The sequence below is a fragment of the Saimiri boliviensis genome, chromosome 9 (genome assembly GCF_048565385.1).
Source record: "Saimiri boliviensis isolate mSaiBol1 chromosome 9, mSaiBol1.pri, whole genome shotgun sequence".
NCBI lineage: Eukaryota > Metazoa > Chordata > Mammalia > Primates > Cebidae > Saimiri > Saimiri boliviensis.
Window position 1 is genome coordinate 18,974,699 of NC_133457.1, and position 23,635 is coordinate 18,998,333.

A 23,635-nucleotide genomic window follows, 5' to 3' on the forward strand; every position below is an offset into this window, starting at 1 on the left:
AGATTTCAGTAAAACAAAGTATAAACAGGCATAAATAGTATGATATCTTTTGTGTAAGAAAGAAGGGGGGAAATTGTTTAAATATACAAATATGTGCTTATCATTACAAAAAGAAACCCAAGAAGGATAAATCAGAAAACAATGATCCTCATTACCTATAAGAATGAGAGAGAATCGAGAAGAAAGGATAAGAAAGGGAATGACACCTCTCTTAGTATCCCACATATTTAAAATTAAATCACTAAGAGTGCGAAGGGGAACACAACAGAAAGTAACACAGTCCTGCATCTCTTCAGGGTGAGGATACATTCGGAGAAAGGTGACATTATGTGAGTTTGTCATTGTGTGAACATGATAGAGTGCATTTACACAGACCTAGACTGCACAGCGTATTGCACACCTAGCCTCTAACGTATAACCCCTACTGCTCCTAGGCTACAAACATGTACAACATGCTACTGTACTGAATACTATAGGCATTGTAACACAATGGTAAGTATCTGCATATTAAACATAGAAAAGGTACAATAAAAATATGGTATCATAATCTCAAGGGAACCACTGTCATTTATGTGGTATACCATTTACTGAAATGTCATTATGTGGTACATGACTATAATATATAAACAATAATCTACACACACATATATATATACATATTTGTGTATGCATATTTGCATGTTTGTGTATATGTGTATGTGTTTATATACCTGCATGTATTTCCTTATTCTAGTCTTCGAAAGGACCAACAGGCAAAATCACCTCTAGCAGTAATATGCACACTTGGTGCTCTGATCATTCTGTACTACAAAAGATACCTTCAGACAGGTTTTCACATACAGAATCATGGCCATATGCCCCGATTAGGGTCATACAAGAATATCATTTGCACTCTTTTGTGAACACATCTATTCTGGGACACTGATCACTAAATTGTGAATTATCAGGTGCGTGCACGCGCACGCGCGCACGCACACACACACACACACACACACACACACACAAAAGTCCAAGTCCTTTGCAAGACAATCTTTTTAGTAAAAAGGTACATGAAAAATGTGAACTAATTTCTTGCCAGCTTCCACAGATAAGAGTAAATATGAGTAACTGAAAGAGATTAGCTTCTGAAAACAATTTCATTTCTATGTGGAAAAAGTGCAAAATGATGCAGGTCATGTGTGTCAAAAAGTAAGGAAAGGGAGATTTCCTAAAATCATCAGGGCAGAAGTAAAGGATATGTTTGTTTAACAATAAGCCCAAACCCAACACCTATTTTGGGACTTGGTACATAGCAGGTGCTGAGAGATCTAGTTTATGGGCACAGCAGCTTGATAACAGCGACTGCCCACAGTTTTGTGGGTACAAAGAAGGGAGTAAACAGAGTTCTGGTCTGTGAACTTCAGAAGATAACTGAATATCCTACTTTCTTCAACCTAAAAGGCATTTTTCTCTACGTTGTGTGAGTTTATAAAACAGCTGATCTAGCTTTCATAAATGTTATTTTATCTTTCAATGAGACAAAATTCCAGTTCTTCTGAAAGCCTTTTAGAATAGTTTTAAAGAAAAAAACTGATTAACATCTGGATGTCTTACTACAGATGTGATTTTCTGAAATGATCTCTATATAAAACATGACTACTTGGCTGGGTGTGGTGGCTCACACCTGTAATCTCAGCACTTTAGGAGGCCAAGGCGAGAGGATCACTTGTGCCCATGAGCTTGAGACCAGCCAGGGCAACATACGGAGACCTGGCCTCTACAAAAAAAATTTAAAAATTAGCCAGGTCTGGTGGCACAAACCTAGAGTCCCAGCTACTCAGGAGGCTAAGGCTAGAAGATGTCTTGAACCCAGGAGGTTGAGGCTATGGTGAGCTGTGATCATACCACTGCACTCTAGCATGGGAGACATAACAAGACTCTGATCTGAATCAATCAATCAATAAAATATTAAGTGAAGCCATTACCTATGAAGAGCAGTTTTATATAAATAAATATATATAACATATAAATTTATTATAGTTTATTTATATAAAACTGCTCTTCACAGCAAATGGCTTCACTTAAAAGGCTATTCCTTGCCAGTAGTAAGGCCTTAAAGACAAATAATATAAGCTTATGAATTAATGTGCTTACAATCTGGAGAGCTTCACTTTTACTAAGTCTTGATTCTTCCTGGTAAAGAACAAGCAATGTGCAGTTCATTAATTTTTTTTTTAATTACCTAAATCATTTCTGTGGAGAAGGCAAGATTATTTAAAGGGCTTTTTAAAACTACTTGGTTAACAGTTTGGAAATTGTGTGCAAACCTTGCATGTATATACTCAATATGTCTATAAACTTGGTAAGTACAAATAAGGAGAATTAAGTCAAAGAAAAGGTGAAATGAATTAAACAGTAATTTTTTAAATGTCAGACCTTTTTTCTATTTGTATTAAAGCCTTCCATATAACCTTTCTTTTTTAATGGTGTCTATTTTATATGTAACAACTACATCTGTTCCATGTTTTCCATACTCCTGGGAAACAAAATGAAATACTAAAAATTCATGACAATATAGTGGTGAGTGGGGTCATCAAAGCCACTCAGAGAAAGGGAACCCTAAACCCTTTTAAGCAAAAGGTAAGAATTTCCTGCTAGCCAGGCTTCTGGCTTCTCTCTGTACAAACTGGTTAAAAGAATGATGACAATCAATGTTTGCCTCCTCTGCAAGGTTTTAATTAATGATAAAAAGGATTAGTGTGACAAGTCTTAGGTCATAGTGAATCTGGTGTACTTTGTGCTGTGAATTTGTCTCTCTGTGTCATTTTGTTATGGAGAGTGTTCCACTGGATAAAATGTAGGCCTAGGACTCCTGCCATTCAAGCTGGCCCAGCAGACTGGTCAGTTATAAACTTTGCTTTGGGTCCCTGAAATAAAAACTGAATGAGGTTTCCCTCTTGTTTTATGTCCTTGGCATGACCCTGTGACCATGTAGAGGTACTCTCTTTGTCTCCATCATTGGACAGTGGGAATTGTCAGGTTCACATCAGGTGGGTAGTCTGAAAGGAGTCAGGACACTCTTAGTCCTAATGTGTCAAACCCTTGGGGGAATTTTGTCTTAAAAGGTCTCATGCTACCTTAAGCCAATTTCTGAGAATAAATTCTTGGGGACCATGGAAATGCCTCCTCTACCCCCTCTCTATAAGTATTTCTTGCTTATATTTTTTTTAAAAAAACAATCTGAAAAATTACCATTTGGCTTTAAAAAAACTTTTGGATTGAGTCACTATTAGAACAAAGTACACCATTTAAAACAAAAAAGACTTTAGCAATCTCTTATTCTCAACAATTTGTTAAGGGTTTAAAATAAAAGAAGGATAAATTACCCTTAAAAATCATCTTAAGCAGGTAAAATCCTATTCAAGCTCCAGGCTCCTTCTGGGAAGAATAATGACAATTGCCCCATGCATGCTGTAGCTCAGTAGAAGGCATTACCCTTTCATCATGGCGGCCTGAGTTCAACTGCTGACTTAGAGAATGAGTCCTTTCTGGTCTATTATTTGTATGACCTTTGTCATTTATTGATTTTTTTTTCCCCTTCCTAAACAACTTCTAACTTCTTGTGTTGAATTTTCCCTTCTCTGAGCTACCTTTGGGGTGATTCTAGATCTTGTAAAAACCACCTGCCCTCTCTTTGGAGACACCTCATGTATCTGTGATTAAGTCATAACCTTAGTTCATCCTTACTAGTTTCACTTGGGAAAAATATCTTTATGGGAAAAAAGAAAGAAAGAAAGACAGCTTAAGAGACAAGGGTGTCATCTGTTTGTTCCAGCTCTAGCTGGTAAAAGGAAATTTTAAAGAATTTTTTTTAAGAAAAAAGAGATCTAGAATTAAAAGCTTAATTGAAAGCAGATGTCACAGCTATACATATATTCAAAAGGGCTTTATGCTTTTTTCTCTTTTTGAATCTTATTTTTTTAGGAAAAAAGTTTTCTTCTCAAGTCAACTGAATTGCTTCTCCATTTGCTTCTGTCTTCTTCTCACCCCTGATGCCCACAGCAAGATAATTTCTGACAGCTGAGACTCTGGGAAAAACAGAAGAGGCTACCCCACTTTAGGAAAAAACTCTGTTTTCCTCATAGAACCCCAAGAACTGTAAATGAACAGATCCCTGTCAAAATCTAAGACTTTGATCTGTTTTGCATTGTACTACCTGATCTTTTTGACTTTGGGGAGCATCAAAAATAACTTTGCATTATGAGGAAACTTTTAGCTTTGGTATGGAATAGCTAGATAAGAAATATACTTTAGAGATACACTTTCAGCCTTGGTACATAATTAGCTATGTAGGAAATATTATTTTTACCATTGCCCTGCAGTAATAACCATTCACTAGAAGTGGCCGTTGCTTATAGTGAAAGTTTATTACTACAGGACAATATACCTTTTTTTGCACATTTAAATAAGAAAAGCATGCTCTTGGGCATGAAGAAGATATTGAATGGGGAACAGGTTGATAACAGAGGGGGTTGATGGGCATCCGGCTGCCCATCAACCCTGGGAAAATGTCTTTGCAATGAGATACCCTGTGGAAGCACTGTAATGCTTCATCCGGCTGAGTTTCCATCTTTTTGAGGACCCAAAATTCAATATATAAATGGGATCTTTAATCCCTGGTAATCTGTTTTACCTTCCAGTTGTGCCTGCTTATTATGCCCTAGAAACTGACTTTCTCTTCATCCTGTTCCTTAAAAGGCTTCACCCCAAAGCCAGTAATACAATTTTAAAACGTACATCTTTAAGGAAATCTCTGTATGTAAGAGTGTCTGTTTTCCTAGCCAAAATGATGTGAACTTTTCGTCACAAATTTTTTTTCAAAATTGGTTTGAATAAAATATAAATCCTCTATCTTGTTTGACCTAAGAGTTGCCCTCTTAAAAAAGCAAATTTAGAATTGCCCAGTTGACCACTGTTTAGGATAGGAAGCAAGTAATCAAGAGACTGATGGTCTAAAATGGGAAAGAGAAACTTAAAAACTGGCAAATAAAAAATGTATTACTCTAACTCATCTGCTTCTGTTTGTCTGTGTATTTATATGTGCTGTGTGTATGATATTTATATGAGCTCTAATTAACTGATTTAAAGAAAAAATAAGTGCTTAAATAATATATTTTGTCAAAAAAAATAAAAATATGAATGCCTTTTAGTATTGTTTTTTATCATAGTTACCTTTGGTTAAATAAATACACTGTTTATTTTTATTTTTATTTTTTCTTTTAGACAGCATGTCATAGAGGCTGGAGTACACTGGTGTGTTCACAGCTCACTGCAGCCTTGACCTCCCTGGGCTAAGGTGATCTTTCCATCTTAGCCTCCCAAGTAGCTGGGAGTACAGGTACATGTCACCTCACCTGGCTATTTTTTTTTTTGTATTTTTTCATAAAGACAGGGTTTCACCATGTTGGCCAGGCTGATCTCAAACTTTTGGGCTCAAGCGATCTAGCTACCTTGGCCTCCCAAAGTGCTAGGATTATAGGCATGAACCTCTATTTTATTTAAAGATTCTTAATAAAATGGAAATGTCTTCAAAATTCAGGCATTTGGGAAGAAAAATGGTGGATAGGAGTCAGGACTAACATTCAGCTACCATTTGGACGAACAGGACAGAGTGTGAAGACTCACACGGGGAACTTCTTCTCCAAGACCCCACTGCAGGAACGTGCTAGGAAGATCAAGAGTTCACAGATCCTATGGAAGCAGCAGCTCATTCTGCAAATTCTATGAGACAGCCAAAAAACTGAGTTCCAAAAGTGTTAGAGGGGAAAACCTGCCTTCAAACACATATGCCTCCTGGGGGACCTGAAAATCCAGATTACAGGAGAAGGAATTAACTTTACCTAGAGCTGAAATGGATTTAGGGAGACAAACAAAATTTAAAGTAGAAGAAACAGCAGGAACAGCCCTGGAGGCCCCCCCAGTCACCAGCTCTAGACTAGGGAAGCCATCCTTGACTTTTCATCTCACAGGGGTCCTTGGGGAAGGCAGCCCACAGAACTAGCGAGGGGGTCACTAGGAACTAGGAGGGTGAAAGAACTAGGAGGGTAAAAGAAGCTTCTAGCTGAACTTTCTCACAATTTTGAGAATGATTTTTCTTAAGCAGAATCTGGAGGGACAAATGTAAATTGCTGCAGGAGCTATGGCTGACAGTGTGAGCAGGTAGGGAGGGGTGAAGCCTGAAAGCTATGTTTACTTTCTCAACCAAGAGGCTAGTAGCCTGGGGCAAGGTCTGAGCCTGGTACCTAGGTTGCCTGGATATAAACTGCTGGCAGGGCACAGCAAAAGCTACATAGGAGTTGATTAAGGCCTGTCACTGCTAGTTTCCCCTCCACTTCCCTGGAAACCAGCTCGCTAGCTTCATGGAAGCTGGGTGAGGCCTGTCACTGCCAGCTTTCCCCCACTTCTCTGGAAACCTGTATGATGCAGCAGAGGCAGCTGTAATCCTTCTTGGAACATAATTTCATCGGCCTGACACTCACTCCCTATCCCACACAGCAGCCTCAGCAAGTCTCACCCAAGAAGAGTCTGAGCTCAGACCCACCTAACCCAGTCCCCACCGGATGGTATTTCTCTACCTGTCCTGGTGGCTGAACACAAAAGACATAAACTCTTGGGAACTTTATGGCCCCTCCCATCGCCTGAAAAACCAGAATATTTATCCTGGCCAACTTAGGGTAAGCTTATATCCTCTTACCGTGGGCCGAGATCGTGCCACTGCACTTCAGCCTGGATGACAGAACAAGACACTGCATTAAAAAAAAAAAAAAAATTGCTTACACTGAAAATAAAAATTATGCATTTTTAGAAAGGTATGGAAATTATAGTTTCTTCTAAGAGAAAGTAATTCTGTCTAATGTAGAGGGTCTAAAAATTGTTTTAAGATTGAAAAAAAGTAAAACTGAAAGTTTAAGCAAGATGTAGAAGGTTTGTAAAAGATTAATCTTACAAAGAAAATTTTGTGTGTGAGCAAGGTGACTAATTAAAATGGCATCATTTAGTTTTTCCATAAATTAAACATTAGCACTGATGCAGGGCCAGAACCTGAGCCCATGTGTCAGAATAACAGGGTTCTCTTGGAGCACTGATCTGCTCTTTAACAGAAAATTGTAAAAGGTTATAAAAGGTTTAATAAGAGTTTAATAAACTCATTTTATGATTAAACTAGTTAAAATTAATTTACTTAAAATTTTTTATCAAAATTAGCTTTAGCATTAATACATTACTGCAAAGAAAAAACTGATTTTACCTTTCAACAAGATTTCTGCTTGCCTACAGGAAAAGGGAAAAGAGAAGAGACAGAGTTAGTTGACCTCATACTGTCTTTATTGGGTCTTGTTATTTGGAAAGCTGTCTCCTCTTTATAAAAGAATAAAGGATATTTGCTTTTTTAAAAAAAAATATTTGAGTTAAACACTTCGGCTAAATAAATAAACTGTGGTCTTAATTTTATGACATCGTGTTTTAAACCTTTGATATGTGACAAACTTTCCAAAATCAGATTCTAAATTAGCTTTTTTTGACCTGATTAAGCCTTTTATATATTAGTTCCCCTAGAGTCTGAAAGAAACATATTCAGTTTAATATAATTAATTTAATTTAAATCATACAGAAAATCATTGTCAAGTATAAATTAGTGTTTAATTTTCTTTGGGTTATATTCATAAGTGCTATAAATATAGGTTCCAAAATTGTAATTCTGTCAATAATTATCAGTAATAATTATCATCATGTGCCACAGACATAACCAAATTTACTTGTCAATTGTGTCTTTAACTTTGGTGTCCTAAGACTTTTGTCATTCATTTACAGACAATTGCTCTGTTTGATCCTTTTCAGAGGATGGTTTATAATCAGCTGCAGGACTCTGACAGGTACCCTTGAATGTAGGCCTCTGATAATTTTGATGATTAGGCCATTAGAATAGAGAAAAAACCTTGTAAGATTCTCTTGGAAAGCTAATGTGTTCATAAATATCATGCAGAAAAGGAGTTAATTGCATGGACTGAACCAATAGAATATTAAAATAATTCTTTTATGAATTTTTGCTTGAAACATTGCTGATCCTTTTGTTTTTCAGAGTCAAGAAAACTTGTTTTTTCTTTTGAGCTATTTACAGCTTTTAACAATGAGGTATACTCCTGTGAGCAAAATTTGGAAAGTATTTCTTTCTCTCTACATGATTTCTCCAGAATTTGGAAACTATTTGTGAGTATTCTTAAATTATGGCAATATAGTTATTTGCATATGTACAATAAGAATCTGTTTTCTTTTACAGGAGCACAGTTGGAGACACTAGTTATTTTACCAAAGTTTTAACTGAAATAGCCTTCTTTTAAATAGAAACTGACTGCTTTAATGAATCAGAGGTGATTTATACAGCCAATAAAAGTCACTTGGGAAAACTGGCCTCATATACCTTCTCTACCCAGTCCCTATACAGGATTTCTAACCTGTAGTAAGTAAAGAATGCCACTTTCTAACATGCCCAGGAGTCCCAATTTATCTTGGGACCTCCATCGGAGAGGAATTCATCCAATTCACACAGGTATTTGCAGGCACAAATAAATCCATGGATGGATTTGAGGCTTTAGAAAGTCTAATCTGAGATTCCTTATGGAAAAAGTTCTAACAACACCAATTTGAAAGACAGCTTACATGACAAATAAGTATTCTTGTTGCATCTTATATAATAATCAGGCCAAACATAAGACTAAAACTTATTTTTGCAAACAAATTAGTTCTACCATGATTTGCCTTGGATAAAAATGAGAGAATGGTGAAAGTTTATAATACACCCTGTTGCTTTTGAGGTTTTTAAAAATATGTATTATTTTCTACAATTTGGACTGAATCTTAAATCTTTTCTGGATTACAAGTCTTCAAACTAACATTTTCAAAATGTCATCCATTTTTCTGACTAAAACTCAACAGAATTGCTACTACCTTTTTCCTGAGGCCCTATAGGCTGAAACTTATTCCTTGTGATACAGTCAAGAAAAAAAATGTCAGATAGCCACTGTCCTCCTCTGTAACTAAAGATTCTTTGAGTCTAACATCTGGATAGATGTTCCTACCGTTAATGTTTGTTTTTCTTGTTTCCATAGAAATGCCTCTTACTAAAAGTCTGTTGCCCTTATATTTCAGACAACAAGAGATTCATATTCTAGCCTATTTATTTAAATTCCAAATGGCATCTGATCTTTTTATTTTTAGACGGGGTTCTGGCTGTTGCCCAGGCTAGAGGGCAGTGGCACCATCAGGACTCCCTATAGCCTTCACCTGCTAGGCTCAAGTGGTCCTCTCACCTCAGCTTCCTGAGGAGCTTCCTGAGGGGAAAGAATGCTGACCAATTGCTTTGCAGTCTTTTTGCCACAGGTTAGACCACCAAACGGCCCATTACTCAAGATAACCATTGCAACCAGATAATGCTGACCTGTATACCCTACCCCTCTTGTGATTTGCTCAGCCCAGCCTGCATACCCTGCCCCTGATATCAATTCCCACACTTTGCCCAAGAAAAAAGCCCTATTAGCTCTTTTTGGAGAGTCAGGGAATATTTTCTCTCTCTTTCTCGTGCTGCCTCCCTATGTCTGGGCAAAAGCTCCAATGAAGCCTTGTCTGGGAAAACTCTTTTAGCCTTATGTCAATTTCTACTACACTGACAGCCTCCAGAACTTATAGTTGGTAACACCTCTAAAGGATACTTAACACAGTACATTACACATTCTAAACACAGAGTAAGTATTTGTTAAGGTTGTTATTGTCTAATTCATTTTTTAAAGCTACTGTACACTCTATAGTATACTCTATAATGTACCATGCAGGAGTAGTATACAGGGCAGTGTACAGTCCAGGAGTCCATCTACCTCCTTCATTTAACTGCGTTGTAAAAAGGGATGTCTATTCCATAATCCAGCAAAATCATATACCCCCAGTAGCTCCCAATTCTTACACTTGAGCCCCTATTTCCTTCACCAACATGAAGCTGATTCTCTTTTTTCAAAACAGAAAAAGTTTGAGGAAAAAAAAAAAAAAGGCTAACTGATTTCATGCAAATTGTCCTAATTTTATCCAGAGAGTTCCAAATCCCCTATGTCTTTAAGACTTTCTATTCAAGAGTCAAATAACAGAAAATGGAAAATCACATTTAAGGCTTTCTATCCAAGATCAAATAACAGAAAACGGAAGAAGAGATCACATTTTGCCTGGAAAACAGAGCCATACTCCCTGCCCCCGACCCAAAATCTTTGTTGCCCTCAAGCCAACAGACTCCCAAGGGCTAAAGGCTTCAGAGACCACCTGCTGTGCTGAAGCAGGCCTAACAATTTCCATTCAAGGACACTTGGAAATCAAGTTGTGTGGCATTTAAAGCAGGTACCTTATTTCTATGGCAGATGTTTTTGTCAACAACAAAAAAATCCATCTATAAAACAAAAATAGAACTCTGTGTGGTGAGGAAAATGCCTGGGAGAATCCCCTCAGGTTTACTTTTCAAAAATCATTTGTCCTCATCCAAACAAATCATTTGTCCTCATCCTTTGTCCTAATATCATAAACTTCCTTTAAACAAATTAAATAACATATAAACACTGCTGAGTAACTAAGTGTTCATCACAGCCTATTTATGGCATTCTGATTGGAGTTGTTATCCCAAATCAGTGTACTATGGATTTCAAAATCACTTTTAAAAAATAGTAAAAAAAAAAAAATCTAAATATGGAAGATGAAAAATACTGAAAACTTCTTATCATCAAAGTGTGCATAGATAATAAGAGCAGATGTGTTACATTTTCTATATAGTCAATCCCAGAAAAGAAAAAAAGGCCAGCATTAAACTATAACCCTCTGCAAAAAAGATTTGTTGAGTCTGAATTCAGAAATAGTTACACATACTAACGTATGCACGTACAACTGCCACGCACTTCCTGAGCAGTATGAGGCTGATCATACAAGAAGAATAAGCAAGGCTGAGAAGATTACCCTATGATTGGTGTAGTTTTTCAAGTAAAGCATGGGAAGCATATAATAATTGACAAGGAACAGGAAAAAATGTCATGGAGAACAGGGGGAATGTCAGGGATAGATTGAAAGAGAGAGTAGGAATTATATAACACAATGGTGGCAGGGACATGAAGATACAACAGGAAGCAAAACCTTTGAGGGTAAAGAAGAGAGCCAGCAAGAAAGAACCAAAGTAAGAAAGAGCTGCAACCTAGAGGGAAAGTGGGAGTTGTATAAGAAAGATGATGAATATCTGACAGCCACCTCAGAAGCTCCCAATGTCAGAAACACAGGACACTGAAATAGTGTCTCATGTATGACACTGTTAAGTCAATGAAATAAAAGCTATCTACTTCAACCACTATAGTCTATAAAATTTTAAACACATAAGTACTGCCATATAACTAACTATGTCCTTCTAGAGGCCATTCTGGAGTAAAATTCCACACTTCATCTTATGTGGGCAAAAACAGAAACCTTCATGGAAAAGGATGATAAGTTTAACTACATGAAAAATATCTATATAAACCACTCAAAACAATAGGCTGGGAGAACATATTTGCAAGAATATCTAATAAATAAAGCTTTCATATCCATTACATAAAGGATTCCTGCAAGTCAAAAAAAAGACAGCCCTATTTTAACAATAGGCAAAGGATATGAAAAGACAATTCACAGTAGTAACTAATAAAAATATAGAAGAAAATACCCTTACGGCCGGGCGCGGTGGCTCAAGCCTGTAATCCCAGCACTTTGGGAGGCCGAGGCGGGTGGATCACAAGGTCGAAAGATCGAGACCATCCTGGTCAACATGGTGAAACCCCGTCTCTACTAAAAATACAAAAAAAACTAGCTGGGCGTGGTGGTGCATGCTTGTAATCCCAGCTACTTAGGAGGCTGAGGCAGGAGAATTGCCTGAGCCCAGGAGGCGGAGGTTGCGGTGAGCCGAGATCGTGCCATTGCACTCCAGCCTGGGTAACAAGAGCGAAACTCCGTCTCAAAAAAAAAAAAAAAAAAAAAAAAAGAAAATACCCTTACTCATGGTTAAAAACTTAAAGTCAGAGTAAATAATATTTCACCTGATTTGCTAAATTTTTAATGTTAAAAAGCCATTGTAATTGAAGTTGGGAAGCTAATAACAAGATTATGAATTAGTGACATTATTTGAGTCAACTTAGCAATAACTATCTAAATTTAAAACAAACAAACATTTTGACCTTGCAATCATAATACCAGGGATTTTTCCTGTAGAGATACCAACATAATGAAGCAAAAATATCCACATAGATAAACACAGAAACATGGTTGTTCACTGCCACCCTGTTTACAATGGTTTAAAAACAAACTGGAAAAAAATCTAAATGTCCATGGGGCAAAATTAAATAAGCGGTGGGTTAATCATATATTATTGTCATTTAAAAGAATACCATAAATCTAATTTTGCAAAAAAAAGTTAGCAAATATTTTTCCTTTTTTTTTTTTTTTTTCTTTTGTGAGAGAGAGTCTTACTTGGTTGCCCAGGCTGGAATGCAGTGCCATGATCTTGACTCACTGCAACCTCCACCTCCTGAGTTCAAGCAATTCTCTTGCCTCAGCCTCCTGAGTAGCTGGGATTACAAGATGCCCAGTTAATTTCTGTATTTTTGGAGAGTCGGCATTTTGCCATGTTAGCCAGGCTGATCTCGAACTTCTGACCTCATGATCTGCCTGCAGCCTCCCAAACTGCTGGGATTACAGATGTGAGCCACTGCACCCAGCCTTAAGATCCATTTTTATGTGAACCAAAAAGTTATAAAACAACAGATAGAGCATAATTCTATTTGAGTTACTTCACGTATATACATAAATATACGCTACAGAGAAAAATTCAGGGATACATTACTCCAAAGTATGGCACATTGGCCTTTGAGGAAACAGCAGAAGCAGGAAGGTCTCTCTGACCTCTCCCATCCTTCTCCCCTTGAAGCAGGTCATAAAAGAATTACCTGACCTCCCTCTAATGTGGGGATTTAAGGCTTTCATTCCAAAGGTGTCTTCCCTATGCCCAGGAAAAAAACAAAAAACAAAAAAACCTTATCCTCCAAGACACAGAGACACCAAGAGCAATCTGAACAAACAGCCTTGCTAAGTTCCTCTTAGTTTACCACTATTTAATCATATCCTTTTGCCATCCAATCATACTTCTGCCCAACTGTACATAAAAATATACAGGTTTCCCCATGCTTTGGGTCTTTATCTCTTTTTGGGGCTGGGGGTGGGTAAGGGTGGGAAGGGGGCGGTTCTTCATTTCTGAAGGCTCCCGTGTCACACAAAATTTATATTAAGTAAATTTGTATGTGTTTCTCTTGTTAATTTGCATTTTGTTATAGGAGTCTCAGCTATGAACTTAGTGGTAGGTAAGGAAAGATATCTTTTCTACAGTAGGCTTGAAAATTTATAGAATTTATGGAAAGAAAATGGTATTTAAAGAGAAAGGGATGAGAGTAAATCCCACCTTAAAACCTTGTTGAAACATTTTCTTGTCTTTGCCACAAGTAAATATTGTTTTGAAAGTTTTAAAACATATATATGTGAGATGTTATATTCACTTTAAAATTATGTATATATTTGCAAGAACTAGCCAAAGAAAATAATTGCCATTGCAACTCTGCCAACTACAAGCCCAATAAAGCAAAAGAACACTAAACAACCTGGATTTACATCCTGTATTCACTTCTCAGTCACATTGCCATCTTGTCTACTTACTTAGTTAACTCTGAGCCAGTTTCCTCACATTTTAAGAGAATCATGGTGAAGACTAAATGAAATAACACATAAAAAATGTCTTGCTCAATTTCCCATACACATTAAACTTTCGACAAATACTAATTTCTTTTCCTTTTTTCTGAATGACATCAGAGCTCAGAAAATGCAGCGGCTCAAAGTAGTGGCAGATTCTTGGTTATCTGAAATTCTACAGCAAAACAATAAAACTGCTTACAAACATTGAAGGAATTTGTGTTTCTATGCCACCCTAAGCAATGCAGCCTAATCTCATGACATTAATTCCAATCCACACACAGATAACTCCAAATGTAAATCTCAAGCCTCATCTCTTGCCTTCAGTTCCAGACTCGCTCATATAACTGCTGAATGACAAGCACTGGGGTATCTAATTAGATCTTTAAGATCACATAAATTTAAACCTGCTTCTCTTCAGCCTCTCTGTCTCAGTAGATGGTTGCAGCAGCGCCTAATTATTTAAGATCCAAACCAAGGATTCATCATTGTTTCCTTTCTCCATCCTTCACAAAGTCTTGACTCTCCATTTGCAATAACTCACATCTAGTAATTGTCTCCATCAATCTGATGACCCTCTTTCTCAATATCACGGTCAATATGGTATTTTTAAATGGTCAATTAGATGTTTCAAATATTCTGGCAACCTCCCACTGGGAGTATAATTAGTCCCAAACTCCTTGCCAGGGTCAGCATAGTCTCTTTCCAGCCTCTCCCTTTGGCCCTTCTTCCCACTGATCACTAGACTCTGCACAGTTCCCCACACACTTTGCACTCACTGTTTCTTTTCCCTGGAATACTTGCTTCTCAGCTATGTGCATGCCTTACTCCTTTTTTATATTCAGGTGAAGATTAAGTAAAGCAGCCTCCTAATTAACTACTATTAACAGTCATTTTCTTCTTTATTTCCTGTCACTGTTCACTAACATATAAGCTCCGTAAGGACAGAAGTGTTTTATCCTCCCATGATTTTCTGTGCCTGGAAGAATTGCCTACCACACAACAGTGAATTCATACATTTTGTTCACTGGATTAATGAACTGGTGGTGCAATGAACAGATCTGAACGAGATCCCCAACTCTTGTCAATTGCCTATAAAAATAGGCAACTATTTTATTTTGAGAATAAAACCTGTTTTATTTTGAGAATAAGAGCAGAGACTGATTTGTGGTTATCTCAAAACCAGTGAACTTTAGCATTTAAAGCTATGATCTGATGAAGAGCCAATACAAACGGTCAAAAATTATAATGGTTAGCTTAGATATTTATCAATGTGTTGTTACTTGTGCTAATAGTAAAGAACTTGATTTGAAAGTATTTTATTAGATCAGTCAGACTATAGTGGAATCACCCAGCTGGCTGCAAACTTACCCAGTCAAAATATCTTCCAGAACTTCAAGTTTCATAATAGAAAAATTTCCTAAATCAGGTCTTTGGGCAGCCTGTGAGAGTTTGTCATATTATAGCCTCCTCCAGTTTTCTGAGAATTAACCCTTCCTTTGGCATATACCATCTACATTTTCTTCTTTCTGACTCCGGCACTGTAGTTAATCACACAAAGGTTAGGCTCTAACATTACATGTGTATATTTGTCTATATTATGAGAAATGGAGAAAACACTAAAAGGGTTTATACAAAAATGGCAACTATGGTTGTTTCTGGGTTAGAGGGTTACACATAATTCATATTCTTCTTATTCTCTCTTTTCCAATAAACAAGTAACATTTTACAAATAAATACAGTTTTTAAGAACTTCTTAAACTAGTACCTAATATGCTACGTACCCATATAGAATTAACAGCTAAAAAAGAGACTTGAAAATTAAAAGAGACTAAAATGTTTTCATGTGATTGAAGAAAATTTTGGAATTTAAGATATTCTTTTATGGCTCACCACAGAAACTACTTCTAATTTTTAATTTTTTAGGGAAAAAATTATTGTTCTTAAAAGTTATTTATCTAACCATAAAATTCTGATCAAAATTTATTATTAAATATCAAACTGGTCCACATTTAATCCACCTTTGCCTAATTTACAGCCACAGCAATGTATCAGGGGAAAACAATTCTGGATATTTTGGTAATTTCACAGGACCACAGGAGTAGACTCAGAGTAGATGCTTGACAATAATAAAATACAAGCCTTAAATATGGGATGGTGCTCTTCCATATTACAAATTATATTATTAATGCTAGCATCACTAGGATCCTAGTGTAATGCCAGGATCAATGCCAAGTTCAAGGTATACTGTGTTTAAACATGATGTGTGCACTTGAAGCAGTAGAACCTCAGTTCAACAAAAAGTACTTGAGATAGCAGTACTTGTCAACACCCAGGAGATGTACAAGCTTTGCCTGGACTCTGGCTCCCGCTGCCCTGGGTCACTACAACATTCAGTACAGAAATGAACAATGTATAAAACTGTTATCCTGTAAGGCTGCTTCCCTAAAGGACTGTTCACACAGGAAAATTATGTCCCAATCTGCATGCTATTTTGAATTTTTGCAACTGATTCAGCACTCCAATTACTGATAAGTACCGTAATCAGAAATCCTTTTCCTCCCACAGAACAAGAACAATTCAAACATCAGAGTTTATCCCCACAATCCAGATCTGAAAAATAAAAAAGCAATAACTAGACCTACATCTTCTTTCAATCTCAAAGAAACATTTGCTCTGTGCAAGACAGTGCTATTCTAATGACAGACGAAACATCTGATGAATAATGCAGACACATCTGTGGACATTTAGACACTAGTGGCCATTTTAAACGATCTTTCCCTAGGTGAACAAGTGACCAAAACTCCTTTTTTCTTTTTTTGAAGCACTTGACTCAGAAACATAAAAATAGTCAACAAGATTGGTTTAATCACACTTTTGACCAGTGTGTATCCTTTCTTTTGTTCCAGAAATGTGAGGATCCAAGGTTTTAAACCTAAGCCAGTCTGGCCAGCTTGACTCATCCAGGACACCTCTCAGCAGTTTCACAGTGGCCATCAGCTCTGTCAGACACTGGAAATGGCTTGATAGGGCCATGTCAGCAAGTGATCATTACAGTGTCTGAAAAGAGCTGTGCTCAATGGCTGAAGTATTCTAGCTACCGGAAAAGCTGCAAGTGGAAACTCCATAAAATCAGCTGATTTGTAGTCACAGAATACCCTATACCAACCCACTTTCACACACACTACTCCCTGTGTCTCCCTCTCAACAAAACAGTCATGTCTTCTTTAAATCAGTTACCATGCTTTAATCCAGAATTCAGAATTATTCAGGGAAACCAAATCAAGTATCTATTACCTTCTAGAGCCATCATCATATCCATGAACAAATCAGCTGTAAAGCAGTTTATCTTTGGCGATTAAATACTTCCCAGTCCAAAATGCAGTTTTTAAAATTCAATTTTTGCCTTATCTTCTGTATTGAGATGACTAGGCCTATGTAGATTTAACTGTGTCTCGATAAAGCCATGCTCATGTAGGCATTTTAAAATGACTGCTCCCCCCCCCCAAAAAAAAATTGTTAAGAACTCTGCTTAAATGAAAATCTTGCAAAAGAAAAAACAATTCCTGATTCAGTTTTCTTAAATGGTGGGGGAGGGGTGTTCTTAAAGTTATATCCTGATTTATCGAAATCTTTTATTAGTAAACTAAAAAGGACAGTTTGCTCATGATCTGTAATATTATAATTATGAATGCTCATGGCAATTACATTAGGGAAGTAATCCTCATTTGAATTTCTGATATTAATAAAAAGCTCATTTCCAACTTACCAAATTCTCAGGCTATGCTGATCTCCAAAGCCTATCCCCCTCAGACACATACACACATCAAAATTCTTTTCTGAAAAAGAAAAATCACTTTCCCTTCTACTGCTAACATTGCCAGTGAGGGAAGTGGTTGACCATAATGTATTTCCAGATTTTTCCCTTCTCTGAGTGTGAAGAACTCAAGTTTTTCTCTTTTTACTATGATACATCCTATTGCAGGGGCTGGAGGGAAGAAAGTCAGGAGGTGTTTAGACCATGAGGAGGGTCACCCTGGAGGGGAGAAAGTGGACTACAGCTCCCATTGCTGAGGGGACCAAGAGCTACCTACTGGTTAGATGCCCACCTTTTCAAAGGTATCACAGTCCTAGTATGGAGATGTTCTAACAGTCTGTGCAGTTTCAATGTCATAATTTTATTTTGATTATTGTATTTAGAACAATATGTCTGCTTCTGCATTGGTGATGTGCTCCTTTAAACGGTTTATTTTTTTAAAAAAACTACTATTTCCTGTTTCCTTCACTGTTTTTTTCAGCACTTATTACATATCACTCACACACACACACACACACACACACACACACACAGACACACACATTTTACTTGCTTTATTATTTCTGCCTCTCCTGCTGGAATGTAAGTTCTATAAGGGTAAAATTTTTTATATGCTTTTATTACTGCTACATCTCTCATACCTGCCAGTGTTTGGCAAGAGGCAAATGGTAAGTAGTTGATGAATAAATCAAAACATAAATTACTGCAGAAACTCCATGGTGGGCCAGGTGTGCTGGCTCATGCCTATAATCCCAGCACTTTGGGAGGCTGAGGGGGGCAGATCACTTGAGGCTGGGAGTTCAAGACCAGCCTGGCCAACATGGCCAAACCCATCTCTGTTAAAAATACAAAAATTAGCCAGGTATGGTGGCACATGCCTGTAATCCCAACTACTCTGGAGGCTGAGGCACAAGAACTACTTGAACCGGGAGGCAGAGTTTGCAATGAGCCAAGATCATGCCACTGCACTCCTCCTTGGGTGAGAGAGCAAAACTCTGTCTCAACAAACAAACAAAACGACTCCATGGTGAAACATTCCTGACTCCATCTTTTCTTTAACTTAAGGGTATTAAAGGCTGCAATCCCCCATGTCTCCTCTAAATCCCTTTGAGTTGTTCTAACAGCATCAGTAAGCCTAAAGCAGACTCCCTACTGCTTATCATCCTTGAGTGCCAAGAAAACCTGCATTTCAATATCAAGTTAATTTAACTGTTAAAATAATTGTATGTATCCTTCTAAAATAATCACCCTAACTTCTTCAAGTAAAAACAACTCAGAAAATAAGATGTTTGTAACCAAAAGAGGACTATAAGGCCTGGCCTTCATAGCCCCTCCAACCAAGAAACAGCAGCGCATTGCTGTAAGTTACACTTGTGCTATTAGCAAAGGTTCAGACTGTGCTTAACTGCGCCGCCTACCGGTAATGATCAAATGAGGACTAAGACTGCTCAGGGTAGTTTTGGGGAAGCCTCTTTTCCCCCACATCAATAGCAATGCCCTTCCCATTTTCCTATGGGGCTTCAGGTTACCATGACCAGCAGAGGGGAACGGGGCTGGTTGCTGAGCACTTACAGGACAGTGAGAACTAAATGAAGGCTAAAGGATCCACCCCATAGTGGGCCAGAAGTTGGCTCACTGTCTAGGATGCCTGGCTGAGATGTGGCTCTGGGCTCCAGATGCTACGGAAAACTTCTTCTCTCAAAACTGCTGCTTAAGTAAGCAGAGCCCAGGGGGCATGAGAAAGTAAACCCAACCCCTCTACCAAAAGCCAAACCAGAACTCATGCCAGAAAGATCACAGAAAGAAAGATCATAGAAAGGGAGAACTGGGGGCAGAGGAAGGTGTTCAGGCACCACCTATGTTTTTAAAGTTGTATTTCTTTAAATGACACAGTGGTACACTGGATACCCAGGTGATTCCTATACTATTCTTTGTATGTGTCTATACAGTTGAAATATTCCATATGGCAAGAGTAGTTCATGGGTAAGAGTGTGAACTATGAAGGCAGTGGATCTTGGACAAGATACTTAACTTCCCTGGACTGGACTTACTTCCTTCATCTGTAACTGGGCTTAATAATGTTACCTGTTTGATGGGGCTGTGGTGTGGATTAAATGAATTAATGTAAGAAAAGTGCTGAGGACAATCTCTAACACAAAATAATGGCAGATTCAAAGTGTCATTCAATTCCTAATTTAAAAAAAAAAAACTAAAATCTCTCAGCTCTGTTACCAGCTACACTCACTCATATCATTCATATGACCTCATTTTGCCCCAATCTCTTTCCTTTCCATCTACTTGTCACAAACTACTTCTCCCAAAATGCCTAGTAATAGTTCTTTTTAAACTTACAGGTACTTCTCAAGCCCTGCAGCTTGTATTTTCCTCCATCTGAGCATTTCAGCTAACTTTCAAGGCTGAAAGCAGAGTGCTAAGGGATTAAAAAAGACTGTGCAACCCCTCAGTCAGAGCCTCCAGTGGTTGTTGATGATCCATAACCTACAGCCTGCCCTGAGAGGACTACGCACATTGTGCACTTGCCTCAACACTCAAAACAAGATTCAAACTTAATTTAACCTACCCCTGCCTAAGGTTAGAAATGTCCTATATCTCAAAAGAAAGACAGTCCTTACAGCTGCAGTACACCTTATTTTTGTGACATATGCTGCTTCTTAAACATTTGGCTTGCTGAGCAAATCCTACAGAGATCAGTTCATTCCTTCTAGTAGTCTTTTTGCTTGCAAGTCTAAAAGCTGCCACCTGATGAAAAGCCATGCCTCAGGGTAGAGCATTGCATGGGAAATTGATTCTTAAACATTTAATTAATTACAGATTTTCCTTAAAAATCAAACTTCTTATTAAAATATCATATATGTTTTGAATGGCGTGCAAATCACTGTTTAGATGCTTTTAAGAGAATGACAAATTGCTTGAAAGATAAAGAATTTTTAAAATTCCATATGAGAAATTTGGAAGGCATTAAAATTAGTTTATTTAGCAATTCAATAATTCATTGAAAATCCAAGTTTCTTCCATCTTTCTACTCTAATCATCATAAACTCGTAGGTTGACAGATGGCTGTAGCAGCTCCAGGCATTATATCCGAGTCATTTCATCATATCCTTTTTAAGAGGAAAATAAACTTTTTCAGAAGTGCCCCAACTTCCCTCACATCTCATTGGCCAGCATTGAGTCACTTGTTCCTACCTACACCAATCATTCAGCAAGAAACTGGAATAAGCAATCTGATCAAGATTCACCCAGGACTAGGCAGATAACCTCAACTTCCCTGGAATAGGATTAACCTGTTAAAAAAAAAAAAAAAAAAAAAGGAAAATGTGATGAATGTTTTGTTGTTGTTTTGTTGTTGCTGCTGTTGTTGTTAGGGAAAAAAGTAAATATAGCAAATTTAAATCAAGGTATCATTTTGGGAAATTTTTTAAATAGAAGCTTCTAGGTACTATTTAACTTTTTCAGCTCCAACTAAATAATTAGATTTGGTGTCTCAGTGTGATCCCATGCCAGTCTGCAAATTGTGATGAGTACAAAATAACTATGCTTATCTCACATAAGTATAGATATATTTTTTAAAATTAGATACTTTTATAACAATTTGATAGTCTAATTTTATATCTGTTAAATGTAATAAAAATTTGGAGTTTATTTTTTTATGTCTTGGTTTTTTACTTTTAATAATTGATTTTTATTGTAGTCTATAAAATTATCAGTCTGTAATACACTGGAAATGGGAACAACAAAAGACTCATTCACTAGAAATAGCTCACCCTATCCAATTTGTCTAATTTTCATGCAAATGATATACTTTTAGAACAGCTTGAAGCTCAGCAGCTTTTCCTCCCAAATTGACTGGACTCTAAGACTTTGAGAGTTAAAGATATGGTTTGAACATTGCAGACCATAAAGATATGGTCTGCATCATCAATACCTGGATGCAGAAATCATACTAAAAAAAAACTGACTAGGACAAATGAATGAGCTCTCAATCAGAGGTCCATTTCCCTGTGGACTACTCAATTCCAGAAGAAGCTAAATCCTTAACTTTAGCCAGCCCCTGCACACATCAAGTAAAAGGGAATCAGAAAGTTCTACATGACTCTGGCCAGGCCAGCATTATTAGAAAAACATGGTAGGTCCTGCCCTAATAAAAGATGAGAAAAGTCCTTAGGACAAGCAAAATAAAATGCCATGAAGATAAAGATCCATATCTGTAGATAAGGAATACATTCAAAGTTCATATTATTTTTTCCTTGAAATGGAAAAATATTACCTACATTCAATTAGCACTTTTGCTATTTTGCTATGGAAAGTGTGTTTTGTGAGTAAACCCTTCTCATTTTTATTTGATCATTTTTATTTCCTCAGACAGCAAATTAATTCTTATACTTCTCTAGAGAGGACAGGATAAACTTGTAGTTAGTACTAAAGTTTAGAAAATTACCTTAGCCACAATTATCATACATCAATAACACATTTCCATAACCCAAGAAAGAACCTCTCACCTACTTTAGTATGTTTACTCAGTGGATTTAAAGTAACCTTTCAAATCACCAACTGCAAAGACAACATTCGACCTCAAAATTTATTCAAATTGGGCTCGTGAATTGTGCTTTTATGGAATTAATCTACCATCTTCTTAAGAAAAAGTTGCCTGACATCCCTGGGTACACCCGCTAGCACACAAAGGAAGCAAGGGGCTCAACAGTTAGGAATTCTAAACTAACTCTCAAATCAAAGCTTGACAATAAACATCACTCGGCTTTGGCACATCTACTGATGGCTTTTGTTGGTGAGTTATGCTTTCTTCCCCTTATTTATTTCACACTGGCTACCATGACACAGTTCTCCAAATGATGTTTTTAAGTGTTCAATTTTAAGAATGCAAGTTCAAGTATGCTTTCTTCCTCATGACAAGAGAATATGATTTCAAATATTCAACAAATTGGTTTACTTAATGGTCTCTTTGTAGGGGTCTCCTACTATCCTGTTACCCACTATCACCCCATAAATAGTCTAGTGATATAACCCCTTCAACAGTTATCATCACTGAACTTTAAAAATATAACACGATATACCTTCCACCATGTACATGTTCCCCATCAGTTTCCACAAAGAGCTAAATTTAAGCCTGCTATAAGAGAGAATCGAAATTTAGTATACTTTCTTTCAGACTCTGCTACATAGACTTTAAACATGCAGAAGAGCTGACTTTACCAACAAAGCTCATCCTTCTTTTTTCCAAAGCAGCCAGCTGTGACTTCATTTTGGATTTAGGCTATGATTTTTCTGATTTTCCTCTTTATATGTGAATGTTTATTTGTGAAGTCTTAAACTTCAAGCTACTTCCAACTCTAGAAATGATTTGGGCAAGCTGCCGTGTTTATAATCTTAAAGCCTCCAGCTTCCCAGATTATACAAACTCTCTCTCTCATTATTTAATTAATGCCAAACTCATAATGTCATGCAACATTACTGTTGGAAGATTTTATTTTCCCAACATGTCTATTCTCCTACTTAGTTACTCCTTGATAGAATGAGTAAACCTTCAGAATAAACCAGAGGCATCTTCACAGGCAAATGATTAAAGGGTTTGACTGCCTGACATAATATTGGAACAAGATCTAGGGGAAAATATTAATGAATAAAGGATTATAACCCTGGACAAGCAAGTAAATGTAGCTTAATTATATAACAGTTTCCCCAAAAAGTAAATTGGACTTTATACTATGTATAATTACAATCCATGCATCTCTATATTATAGCACCTTCAACAATGTAGGTAACTAGTAAATATTTCTTAAACAAATAAGTAAATGAAACAAATCCACAAGATATACCACCTTGTTGGAAAGATAGGTTCTGGGCTGCCTTAAGCTTTCCATAAATAAACCAGGAACCAGGGGTGGTGTTCACACCCGTAATGCCAGCACTTTGGGAGGCCAATGCACGAATATCACTTAAGCCCAGGAGTTTGAGACCAGC

The 23,635-nt window shown here is 37.1% G+C and overlaps 1 protein-coding gene across 10 annotated transcripts in view; it reads right to left on the bottom strand.

Annotated features, from left to right (window-relative positions):
* PLCH1 (phospholipase C eta 1) overlaps positions 1 to 23,635 on the bottom strand; it is a 255,169-nt gene that overhangs the window by 109,600 nt on the left and 121,934 nt on the right. Inside the window, exons 1-2 of one of the 10 annotated variants that reach the window (XM_074405539.1) lie at positions 7,286 to 10,728; positions 6,734 to 6,785 (exon numbers count right to left, since the gene is read on the bottom strand). The exons of the other annotated variants lie outside the window; for them this stretch is intronic. The gene's annotated coding sequence lies outside the window, so the exon portion shown is untranslated. Of the gene's footprint in view, positions 1 to 6,733; positions 6,786 to 7,285; positions 10,729 to 23,635 lie in introns of those variants that run through there. 10 annotated transcript variants of the gene reach the window in all.